The 10,536-nt window shown below is 45.8% G+C and overlaps 1 long non-coding RNA gene across 25 annotated transcripts; it reads left to right on the top strand.

The window, feature by feature from the left end:
* The first annotated feature begins 2,749 nt into the window (after positions 1 to 2,749).
* Positions 2,750 to 9,258, top strand: LOC120661565. 25 transcript variants are annotated; one of them, XR_005669956.1, is made up of 7 exons: positions 2,753 to 2,934; positions 3,020 to 4,035; positions 4,187 to 5,644; positions 5,744 to 5,851; positions 6,376 to 7,939; positions 8,034 to 8,282; positions 8,389 to 9,258. It is a non-coding gene; the product is annotated as an uncharacterized LOC120661565 (long non-coding RNA). The 25 variants fall into 25 exon arrangements; XR_005669957.1 differs by having other exon boundaries at positions 4,187 to 5,662; positions 5,754 to 5,851; XR_005669962.1 differs by having other exon boundaries at positions 4,187 to 5,662; positions 5,744 to 5,821.
* The last annotated feature ends 1,278 nt before the right edge of the window (positions 9,259 to 10,536 follow it).

The following is a 10,536-nucleotide window of genomic DNA, read 5'->3' as shown; positions in this document are numbered from 1 at the left end:
GCGCCTGGCAGAAGCACAGCACCGATCGATCACGTCAAGGGGTAAAATCGCCGAAATACCCTTTGGCCGAATCCCTTGACTCGACCAAAGCCTCGGGGGCTACTGTCGGGTACCACGATTAGGGACACCCTAATCAGGGTACTAAGATCACCCTAAAAACGCAAACACATATTAGGCGACTGAGCCCACGGAGGCCCACGGCCTCATTCCCAATCTGGAAGAAAGGAAAGAACTCAAAGAAGCCCAGCATGCGGCCCATCTGCGACCCCCTCGGATCCGCAGGGCGATCTCCGCCTCGTTCGAGGGCTCCCATCAGGACCCTCGACTGCGCCCTGCATCTCCGCCTCGCTCGAGGCCACCCCTCGACGAAGAAGACAAACGTCCCTGCCGCTCACCCGCCCGTCGTACGGAGGCATTGAATGCCAACCACTCCTTCACAGCGCCCAGGACGGATGGCGTCAGGACGCCATTCCCCACCGTGGCTGTGACCGGAGTCCCGTCCGCCAACTCCGGCCACTGCTCCGCCATCCCGGACGCTGTGGCGGCACTGTGGGAACATGCGACGCGGGACGAGACGCGCTCGGCATAGTTTCCGTTACTATTCTGCCAACTCCGACTGACCGAACCCCACCTCTCCACACGTACGGCCCCGGACCCGCTCCCTGTCCGGGAAGGGGTCGGCGTCGCCACGTACCCCCTCAAGGAGGGACGCTCAGCACTCGCAGCTGGAGTCCCGGACCTCCCCCTCGAGGGGTCCGGGATCTCCACGTGACCCCCGTACCTCCTTAGTGCACACGCCAGCACTACGTCCAGAGGGGTCCGGGACCGCCGCGTGCCCCGCTACCGTTGGTGCACGCAAGACCCTAACCTGCAGGGCCCACGGAGCGCCACCACGCCACATCTGGAGGACTGTACACCCCACAGCGACGACCACGCTGTCTGCTGGGGCTGGCAGGACGCCGGCGCAATCTCCGCAAGACCAAGGACGATATTCATGATGACTGCCACGCCCGACGCCATGCCCCACAGTGTACTTCCTACAGTATTCGACCACTGCACCCCCGCGAGTCGAGGGAAAACGACGACTTCCACGACCCCCTGCTCATGTATACCGCCCCTCCTTGTGACTATAAAAGGAGGAGACGGGCTTCCTTTAAGGAGGATGGTCACCTGGGACGTCGCAATCATCATCACGCGAACACGACGCTCAGCACTCGATATTGGCACTCGCCTCGATCGACTTCTCCTCTAGCAGAGACCTGGGAGCTTCCCTCCCTCTCTCGTCACGCCTGTATCCCCCTACTACAGGCACCACCAGTGCAAGATAATACAGTGCCCTCGCACACCCCCTTGCTGGACGTACGGCCCCATGGCCGGAACCAGAATAAACCCGTGCGTTACTGTATTGCCTCTTGCATCAACATCTGGGACGAGGAAACACGCAGCATTTACTAGTTGGGATCCGGACCGCCGGGTCAGGACACCGACAGGTTTATTCTTGTCCGAATTAAGCTTATGAATTTGTTGGTCTTTATTCTTGAATATTGAGTCCTTTTGTTATCATCTTCAAAAGAATGTTATACTATGCAATTATGCAAGTTGCTAGTAAGGCCGCAATTTTGTGTTAATTTTTTACTTTCAGACATTATGGACACAAGTCTATAGGACACCTGTGGTGCTAATACATGTTGCTAATTTCTCCTATTGTTTCAAGAACTAATAGCGGCGTGCTTGCAGGCCATTGAAACCAGATTACAAGATCATGATCCAAGATTTATTCATCAAATCACTCGAAGCAGATGACCAATTAACATCTACTTGAGCCTGTTGCCAAATTCACACATGCTTGATATGCAGAACACATGGATCTTCAGAATCGGATCCTCTGCTTAAAGAATCCATCGATCTGGAGGTGCGGTGCTCGCTGCTGTACCGTGCCTGCTAAATGTATTTTTGATTTCATTGTTCTACTTTTTTTTCCTGCTGGAGACATGCTGTTTTGTTTGTGTGGAAAGAAGTTGTTTGAAGCGTCACCTTGATACGAGCCTTTCAGGTTTCAGGCTGCATGTTATTTTCTCATGCAGGATTCATCTAAATACAAGAACTCATTATTACCATGCTGAATTTTGGAGTGCAACGACCTGAAAAGCAAAGGTCCTATCCTTATTCCTTTTCTGTTGTTGTTGTAAAAAATATTACACGATGAAGGTCAAAGGCTCAAAGCCCCAACTGTGCTTCAGTCCAATTGAATAAAGCAAAGGACTGGACTGTTGGTGGAGAACAACTTGCGCTAGAAACAGACCAAAACACCAACAGACCAAGTTGTTGCTGTCCGCGGCCGGCGATGGGTTTTTCTGAAACAGCGTATACCCGTCAGAGCAATGGCTATTGAATTCAGAGTTTTGACGCGTGTTGCAACTTGCAGTGGATAAGGGCTGCATGTCTACGTCCATCCGTCATCCATGAACTCGCAGCAGACTCAGATGCACATTGCGACCAGTGACCTTGCTAGCTTGCCGAGCTGCCGCTGCAGGAGAGGAGATCGATCGGGCTGAGGGCAAAGAAAGGCGTCGCGTCGCACCGAGAAAGGAAGAGGAGCTTAATCAAAAAAAGAAAGGAAGAGGAGCAGGAGCAGAGGACTTTTTTTAGAGGAAGCAGCAGAGTGGGCTTAGTAATTGTATAATGTGTTATCTGGCCCAATCAAGACCCGAAAAAAGAACATGCTCGGCCCATATTCTACTCGACAAGCCCACGGCCTAGGCAGGCCCCAATGGGACTGTCCGACGACGAACGGCGACGTCGAGGCCGAGGCGGCGGCTTTCAGTCGCCAGGGGAGCACCCTGCCGGGCGGCGGCCTACCGCCGCAGCCTGCTTCGGCTTCATGCCGCGCGCGAGATGACCTTGCGCCCCAGGGGGAACATGCTCCAATTGCAGGTATGGCTCTACGACGAGTCCCCCTCACATCGCTTTTGCTTTCGAGTCAGAGGCTCAGAGGTAGCACTGCCGTCGGAATTATTAGGAATTCACCTCGGGGGGGAGGGGGGGTCGTGTGCCCCTCACGTTATCAGTCGAGACCACCCTACGGCAGGCCGGCAGCCGGTACTGGACCCCCCATTATGTGCGCCCCAATTGCAGTCCGTGCCATGAATTTCATCTAATCCCTGAAGATCCCTCTAGGAATAAAGTAACTCGAGAACACAAGGTAGTGCTGTTGTTGTTTTTGGTCATAACTGTGTACCAACTGATCTACTGCTGTTTCAAAATGCATTTGTTTTAGGCTGGGGACGCCCCATTTTGTTGTTTAAGACACGAGGTTGAAATTTCGAAGAATCAGTCCAGCAATGGTTTTGCATACCCGAATAAAAGTGTAAAAAGTGTATGTTTGTATTAAACAATATGCATAACAATCAAGCATACTCATATGACTATATTAGCAAATATTTTCTTCTTGATGAAGATGCCTACCAGCATTTATCTCAGAATTGATTGATGTCAATGTAGTTCTACCTTTCTAGCGTGATACTCATAGCCATAGTTGCGCTGCATGACGAAACTTCTTCCTCACTTGGATTTACATGGAAGTAAGCTGGTTGCATAGGCTTGGGTAAGCTCACATCTTTAGTGTTTAGCATTGTGACAACTCGCTCCATATCAGGTCGATGCTCTGCACTTTCTTGGACACATAAAAGTGCCACATGAATGCACCTTTCTATCTCAAGATGTCCATTGCATGAAGGAGAATAAATCAGCTCACCAAATTTTTCATCACTCCAAAGTTGCCAAGCCTGCCAAAGTAGCATGTTTTGTGAAACAAGTAACATTGGGGTCTACATTTAGAAGCAAGTGGGTATGCATATATAAAAGTTCTGGATGGTATTAAGGTTACACTCACATATGAGATGAGATTATACAGCTTTCCATTGTAGTCATAGAACTGGGCTGTCCTCTTTGAGCTTATGATTTCCAATGTCAATACGCCGAAGCTAAAAACATCCGATTTGATGGAGCAAACCCCATGAAAAGCATATTCAGGAGGTATGTACCCACTGAGCATCAGAAGTTAATTTTTTGTTAGTAATGCAAAAAAGAAGGAATTTATAAAATAAGTTGATCACATGCTATCCTACATGTTCTTTTTTCCAAAATAAGCACCTCTATTAATATTTCATATACTCAAAATGCACAGATCCATATGTTCTTACTGTGTGCCCACTATTCTGGTGGTATTTGATTCTTCCACATTTGAGCAGAATATTCTGGCCATCCCAAAATCAGATATTTTTGGATTCATTTCACCATCCAAGAGAATGTTATTTGCTTTCAAATCTCTATGGACAACACATAATCGTGAATAATTGTGAAGGTAAAGAAGCCCTTGAGCTATTCCATCAATTATTTGCATACGTTTTGACCAGTTTAGTTGTGCTCCCTTCACATTATCTGCAAAAGGTGCATAATTAATCAAAGCTGTTGACATACTATAAACAGCATTACGCATGTAGAAGCGTCGAGTCTTGCCAAATATGAAGCGGTCTAGACTTTTATTTTCCATGTATTCGTATACAAGCATCTTTTCTTCTCCTTTAGTGCAGTAACCCAGCAGCTTAACGAGATTTTTGTGTTGAAGCTTTGATATAAGCTGAATTTCATTTTGGAATTCCAATAAACCTTGTGGAGAACATATTTCTAGTCTCTTGACTGCTATTTTAATTCCACTGCTCAATCGGCCCTGAGATTGATTGAAAGAGAAAAAGAATAAGTTATTTTTTCGTACCTCAATAACTTGGTTTACTGGGAACTTATATCCATTATATTTAGCCACAAAACAAAACTTATGCACCATTGCATAAGATATCTCCACAATAATATAGAAAGGGCATTATATTTGTATTAACAATGCATGTTTAATTCATTTTAGGGGTCCATTTGCAATGTAAGGACATAATACCTTGTATACAGGACCAAAGCCACCTTGCCCCAATTTGTTATCAACTGAAAAGTTATTTGTAGCTTCCTTTATATGCGAGTAATCATATTGTGAAAATCCCAAGTTGCTGCCTTCCATCCTCCATAAACTTATTACACTTTGTATTGCCAAAGACATTTGTCGTAATTTTAATATTGCATGCTCTGGAAAACAATTTCGAAATTTTATGCTGTCGATATTTGTAAGAGAGCAATGACAAATGGCACAAATTTTGGTCTGCTGTTGTGTAAATTCATACCTCTCTGTTGCTGTGTTTTGACCCATACATGAAAAAACAGGCAAGAAATGAATACTACCATTAAGAATACTCCAATTCCAACCAAGATATTAGCTGTGTTGCCTGTACAAGTGTACATCGATGCATAAGACCAACGAGTTGTAATTTGAGAAGACAACTAAAAGTGCACCTCTACGGCACAGGCAATCAGTGTTTTAGCTAGGGACATCAGGTTGGATTTAATCTGTATGTGTTGTTTGGCATGTACCTGGCACCATTATAATTACCGCAGAAGATCTGGCCAGCTAATGTTGCTGGGCAAGAGAGGAAGAGGAAGAGGAAGAGGAAGAGGAAGATAACAGTAGCGTTATGATTGGTAGCTAGCGTTCCATTGTCTTTGTTCCATCTATATTGCAGAATTGCTCGTCAAGAAGTCTGAGGTGAGTGCCAAATATCAGGTAAAGGAATTCAAAGGTCAAGCATTGGTTCCATTCAATAGTTTGCGGAAAATGATTGCTAAGACTCATTCTTTGCATTAGTAATTGATAGATGGTGATATGCCCATATTTTCCACTGAAGATTGGTCCAGAGGCTGTTTCGTGGGTTGGAAATCTGAGGTGAAGTAGTCGACTTGTCTACATTCCCTTGTGAGCAGTGTGCCTGTCTACATTCCAGATGCTTTCATATTTCTTGATTACGTCTTCAATAATTTCTCATGCTGACAAATATGTCCTAGCTTGTGGAAAAAGTAAAGGAGGACTGAAAACAACCACAGATAGATTTATGATATATTTCTAAAAAATGATATCTATTGCGGCAAATTGCAATTCATTGTCACAACAGAACTTGGCTATGTGCTAGTGGTAGACAGTTTGGAACTGAAATATAAATTTAATTCAGTCTCATACTGTTTACACAGGATAATAAGGAAAATCTTGTTACATATGTAAAACCACTAGTCCAATCAGCCAGGTTAACTGGTGAGAAACAGCAGAACACACTGGCTTGTACAATTAATTAACACAAGGATGGCCAAGACCTGTAAGGCTATAACTCATACTTCACTAACAGTATGACGACATTCTACTATCTGCCATTTGTAGTAGTGATACTCACATCATTTCTGCTACTCAATACAGTGGCATTCACTGACACATCTAATTTCGCATAGGAGTAAGCTGGTTGCTTTGGTTCTGGCAAAGTGATGCCATCACTGCTAAGAATTGCAACAACATCAGCCATTATGGGACGATCTATTGTTTTTTCTTGAACACACATCAATGCCACGACAAGGTATTTCATCAGCTCTTCCGGTTCGTACTCATCATCAAATGATTGATTGGTGAACTCATTCCATCTCCTACCTTTCCACAGTTGCCAGGCCTGAAAAGAAAACAAAAAAGATATTTACATTCCCGGCAGCATATGATGGTATATCTTTATGCTGTTAGATCTAGCTACAAACGTAAGGAACAAGAGATAAAGGAAACTGCACTATACTTTGTAGAAATAAAGAAAGAAAGAAATAAAGAATGTAGAATATAACCACACTAGTAATGGTAACTGATATGCTAGTATATATGCAATTTGTTAGAAACAGTATTTGTTCCTCCTTTTTTTGTTGTTGAGGTAATTACAGTAGGGGAGGCCCCTACTAACCACCAATATTACAGATTGTTGGTTTTTAGCTGCTTACATATTCAAGGAGGTTGTAGAATTCTCCATTGTACTGAAAACCTGAGCTCCTCTTTCCGCTTATAATTTCAAGAAGCAGGACCCCGAAACTGAAAACATCTGACTTGATTGAGAGAAGGCCACCAGATGCATATTCAGGAGCCATGTATCCACTAGAAAAAGGGTGATATGTGGGAAGTCAGAAAGCAAATGCTTTGATAGAAACATTAGTAACAGAACTAGTTTAATGCACTTACAATGTGCCTACAAGTCTGCTTGCTGTTACTTGAGTGGCATCTGATGGAAATATCCTTGCCATTCCAAAATCAGAAATCTTAGGGTTTAGTTGAGAATCTAACAGAATATTGCTTGCTTTCAAGTCCCTATGGATTATGCGTAGTCGTGAGTGATTGTGAAGGTACAGAAGCCCTTGAGCTATACCTTCAACTATTTTAATTCGTCTCTTCCATTTGAGTGACGCTCCCCTGATCGGATCTACACGCAATGTAACAAGACCAAGTGTTAGTTCTGCATACAAGAACGAATGCAATTACGAAACTTGCAGTTTAGATTAAGCACGTGCCGAAAATGAAGTGATCCAAGCTTTTGTTGGGCAGGTATTCGTAGATTAGCATCTTCTCTTCTTCATGGATGCAACAGCCAAGCAGCCTAACAAGGTTTCTGTGCTGAAGTTTCGCTATAACCTGGATCTCATTCTTGAACTCTAATAGACCTTGTCGTGATCGAGCAGACAGTCTTTTAATTGCTAGATCTTGTCCATCAGGAAATACTCCCTGCAAAAACTCATCGCTCCATGTTTATATGGAGCCATCTAAATTTCATGATATTGGTGCATGACCGTAATAATAGCAAGGAAATACCTTGTAAACTGGGCCAAATCCACCCTCTCCTAGTTTATTTTCGGTTGAGAAGTTGTCTGTAGCATCAGCAATCTGAGAGAAATCATACAATGAGAACTCTGAGCTAGTGTCTTCGAGCCTCCACAGCCTAAGTACTTCATCAATGTTCTTGGGCTCCTCCATCGAGTTCATTTTTCCTAAGTATGCATCCCTCCATTAATTTTTACATGTAATTGGAGATTTGGAATTTTTTTGTATAAGGCTAATATGCTTGCTTCTTTTTTCTTTCCTCCAGACACTTAGGAGCCAGAAAAACAACCGTGTACAGAGGACTGCGGAAGAGTAAACTGCTGCAATGATGATGAACGCACGGTCTTTATTTTGTCCTGAACATGATACATGAAACGATGAACGATCAATAATGGGGTTTAACAATTTCTCAAGAATTTTGGAGCGCCAGGATGCGCCTCAAATTAAGCTGAATTTTCGGAGGTTGCAGAAATTACTCATCTTGGTAACAAGCATGGCAATTGACAACATTCAGGTTTGCATCTCATAGAAGAAAACATTTTTTCTTTCAGATTTTCATTCTGAATACCGTCCATGCTCGAGCAGAAACTCACGTAGGGACAGCATCTTGCTGTTGCCAGTGACGTTGAAGAACTGCAGGTCCATCTCGTACCGCATGGTGCACCGCGCCCCGAAGACCGCCCCACCCATCTTGCCGCCGCCGATCTTCCTCCGCCTCTCGGCGACGACACCACCTAGGCAGGCCCGGCAGCGGTCGGGCGGCATGTCCTGCGTGCACTGCGCCAGCCCGTACACCGCCCGGTCCGTGTCCGCCCACAACGACGGCCACGGCGCTTTGCCCACCGCCCACCTGTCCGGCCGCCTCGCCGCGGTGTCGGCGAGCGCTGTCAACAGCTCCGTGACCTGCTCGTCGAACCGCGCGGCCACGTCGTGCGGCACGGCGTCCGGGTTCGTGACGTCGGCCCATTCCGGCGTGTTGCTGAAGTCGGCGAGGAAGTCCCTGCCGGAGAAGCGGAGCTGGTACAGCTCGGAGTAGACGGCCACGTCCCTGCGCAGCGTGCAGGAGGCGTCGCCGCTGGTGCTGCCGCCGTCGATGGCGCCGAGGGCGTCCCGGAGGCGCCTGGCGCAGTCGGCGCCCGCGGAGTCCGCCCCGGCAGAGCGCGGCGCCGTAGACCCTGTCGGGGCCCTCCCCGGCAGCGCCTGTGGCCGAGTGCAGCCTCGCGGCGTCGCCGATCAGCGCGTCGGCGAGCGTCCTCAGGTTGGACATGTATGTGCCGTTTCGCTTGTAGGTGGCATCGCCGCAGAAGGACTGGTCGCCGGCCGACGGCGCCGGCGCGGTGGAGAGGAGGATGATCACCAGCGCCAGTAGATTTGGCATCAACAGTCGTTTTTCTTTGTTCATTTGCAAAATTATGTAAAATGTTGGCCACAGCACTAGTACTAGCTAGAGAATTCCTAGCAGAGATGAAAAAAGGTGAAATTGAAACGTAGCAGAACTAGTCGGTAGCTATAATCCGGGTTGCCCACTTGGTAGGCCAAGACTTTGGCAAAACTTGCATTGACCCACGGTCCACGGACTATGAGGAGACGTAGTACCGTGCCAGCACGGCACCTGACGACGTCGGATCGCTGGTGTGGAGGAAGCTGGAGTGCGACTGACCGTCGTGTGATTTCCGTTTGAAACGAAGAGGCCGCAGCGCCGCGTCAGGCGAGTGTCTTGAAAGCTCAAAGGACATGTAGCAGGGAGCCGAGCCAAAGCAGCCAGATTTTAACACTGATGATCCGGCGATCGGCGGCAGGTTGACGCGTGAACCTTTTTACAATCCATGATTAGGCTGCGGCAAATGGGCCGTCAAACATAAATGGGCCTGACCGCCTGACAGATATGATGCCTAGCGGCCTGCCTGCCTTAGGTCAATGAGTTAATTCCCTGAATGCCATTAAAATTTTCGTCAATCCCTTGAATGCCACTAAATGGCATTGAAGGGATTTTTTTTGTGTCTATGACATGTGGGGTCAATGGCAATCAAGGGATTGGCTAAAATTTTAATGGCTAGATCAATAATAAGGCTAAATTAGTTTCTCAATGTATTCGATCATCCTAGCAACGTGTGGAGCTTCGATCTTTTTCTTTTCCTACTGATGAATACGCTTATAGAACACAATTGTGGAGTAAAACGATCTGGAAATGCAAGTAGACTAATAGAAACATGGGATATGTTAAATCAGTCCTCTAAGGGTCAATTTCTTGTTGCCGTGGTGTGCTACATTGTGCTATGATCTAGTTTGTTGCGGAAATTTTTCTACTACTAATCTTTACAATAATTAGTAACTTTGGTTTTCCTGAAAATAGTAACTTTCATTTATTCTCACAGTACCAGATTTGACTAACTTTCATTTGTTTAAATATTCAGGATAAGTAAAGCGAGAAACGTATCACAAGATTACCTGCAAAAAATATGACAAGACTGCTACATAAGTGCTTTAAGCATGTCACATATTTCTAGCTATTTGTAATTTTTATACAGAAAAGATGAACGGTCAAACATTGAGTATGATAAGTCATAGTCGTTAGTTATTTTGAAGCCGAGATTATCCACTAAAATTTTACCACCATATATAGTTCCTTCAAAAGCCCTTCCTGAAGACGCCAGTAATACGGGAATGCAAAACAGAGCATAAACCATCGACATCGACGATAACAATGATTGAAAACGTGAAATAAAGTACCATGACACTATCAATCTTGGGAGAATGAGAACATCGGT

The sequence above is a fragment of the Panicum virgatum genome, chromosome 2N, assembly GCF_016808335.1.
Source record: "Panicum virgatum strain AP13 chromosome 2N, P.virgatum_v5, whole genome shotgun sequence".
In the NCBI taxonomy this organism is placed as follows: Eukaryota; Viridiplantae; Streptophyta; class Magnoliopsida; order Poales; family Poaceae; genus Panicum; species Panicum virgatum.
The sequence above is the reverse complement of the archived record's forward strand: the minus strand, read 5'-3'. Positions and strand labels throughout refer to the sequence as shown.